Below are 2152 nucleotides of genomic sequence, written 5' to 3'. Positions count from 1 at the left end.
AACTTTAGGTCACACGTCCCTATACGCTTCCTAAAACGTGAGATATATCCCCTGAAAGACGACCTTGCGAACTAGCGGACGAGCTATGGGCGCATCTCGGCACTCCCAGCCACGAGCGAGCTTCTGCTTGGCCCGATGGATATCCAGCGGCCGCTAGTTTGGCCATCTGCAGAAACAGCTCGTGATGGGCCTCGTCTTCCCACCTTCACAAGCTTCATCGAATACGATTCCATTTATCGCCTTAGTCGACCAATCGTTATATGACTTATGTGATTACTATTTTTCTTATTTTATTTTATTTTATTTATCTTTAGAATAGTAATAGGATAATATAAATATTCAAGGGATATTATTTTTCCCTTAGGCCTTTTATATCTTTTATCATTTTACGTTCTTTTTAGTTTTCTCTCTAGCCCTGGTTTCTCTTGGACAATTCCATGGATTCCTCCATGGTTTTTTTCTAGTTAGTTACTTTAATTTATAGAGGTATGTAATTTTATTTCCTTACTTTGGTTATGTTTTCTTTATTAGATTTAGTTTTTATTATTTATTTCATGCTAGAGTAGTTTATTTCTAGGGTTTGGGAATCCATGTTTATATTATGAATCTTGTTTGATGTTTTTAATATTTTGATTATTGATTTCTGTAATTGATAGTATTTTATTGTTAATATTGCAACCTGATCAATTGTTTGATTAATTATTGTTAATAAGAGTTTGAATCGAAAGATCTTACTTTTAGAGGCTTCCCTACAAGTAGCAATTCTGATTATGTTAGCGATCGTACTGCATATGTTGAATTGAGAGTGTTAAGACCCGGTCGTAGGCTTAGCAATTGCTCTAGATAATTGATTGATTGAATTGTTATTGATACTTAATAGATTTCGAACTATAAACATGGTGAACCATAACCCTAGGTCTTGTTATTAATTGTTTTATTCCTATTTTAATTTAGACTACTTTTCTATCCCAACTTCATGACATAGTTTAGTTTCTCCATACCGTAGAAGTTAGATTGAATAGTCATCTCTCTTTGGATTTGACCCTACTTACCCTACTACATTGCTAGTTGGTTTTTTTAAGGAATTTAGTTTTGACAGGTGTACGACAATCTATCATGAGCGTAGCTATATTATGTGGTGGTAGAAGTGAGCGGCCTTCGAAAAAGGGTGAGCAACCAATGACAATATTCAATAGACTTATTAAGAATGAAAAGGAACTTGCTTTTTTGGAAGAAGATGGTTTGTCAAATTTAGAGTTGATAAGAAACGTGGATGTGGTAAAGTATACAAAGCAGAGTTGCTAGGGAGAGATGGCAAGATGGTTGCAATAAAGAAGATAAAGGAATTGCCTAAAGAGTTTGCGGAGCTTTGTGAAGAAGATACGGAAACCTTATAGAGCAATTTGCGTGCACTCAAGTCAGAGATAGACTGTAGGAAGAATAAGGCACCGCAATTCTCCACCTCTCCTTGCTCATGTTCCATGACGAAATTGTAATATACTTGTGTACGAGTACATTAAATTTGGTAGTTTACAAGACTTAATGGTAAAAGTAGTCAATGAAAGCACATAGTTAGATTGGTTATCTCGACTTAAGATAGCCGTTAGAATGGCTTATGGACTTAAAAATCTCCATATGAACTGTAATCCCCGTATCATTCACAGAGATCTCAAGCCACGTATTATCCTTCTTGACAATGACATGGAGCCTCGTATTGCAGATTTTGGACTAGCAAAAGAAATGTTAATTGATAACACTCACATGTCATTTTCAGTTGCTACCTGTACATTACGGTACACATGGCTCCACAGTACTTTGAGAGTTTTCACTTCACAGATAAATGTGATGTATACAGCCTTGGGGTGATTCTTGGAAGTTTTGTGATTGAAAAGCCATTGAAAGATAATTTCTTTTAAGAAACAAGAATGGTGGACATGAAGATATGGATGACGAATATTATGTCTTCGGAAGATCCAAAAAGAGCAATTGATTCTTCACTAACGAGTAATGGGTATGAAGAGCAAATGCTTCAAGTGCTAAAGATTGCATACTATTGCACCCATAATGCCTTGAACAAAGGCCTAATAGTCATGATATTTGTTGCATGTTGGATCAAATCAGTTACCCAAGTACAAGTGTGCCTTTAAAATAA

General features: G+C 35.6%; 1 pseudogene; it reads left to right on the top strand.

Annotated features, from left to right (window-relative positions):
• The first annotated feature begins 1110 nt into the window (after positions 1-1110).
• On the top strand, positions 1111-2152 carry LOC110710817 (annotated as a pseudogene).

This window comes from Chenopodium quinoa, unplaced genomic scaffold, assembly GCF_001683475.1.
Source record: "Chenopodium quinoa cultivar QQ74 unplaced genomic scaffold, ASM168347v1, whole genome shotgun sequence".
Taxonomy (NCBI): Eukaryota; Viridiplantae; Streptophyta; class Magnoliopsida; order Caryophyllales; family Amaranthaceae; genus Chenopodium; species Chenopodium quinoa.
Note: the sequence above shows the minus strand (reverse complement) of the source record. Positions and strands in the feature narration are given on the sequence as shown.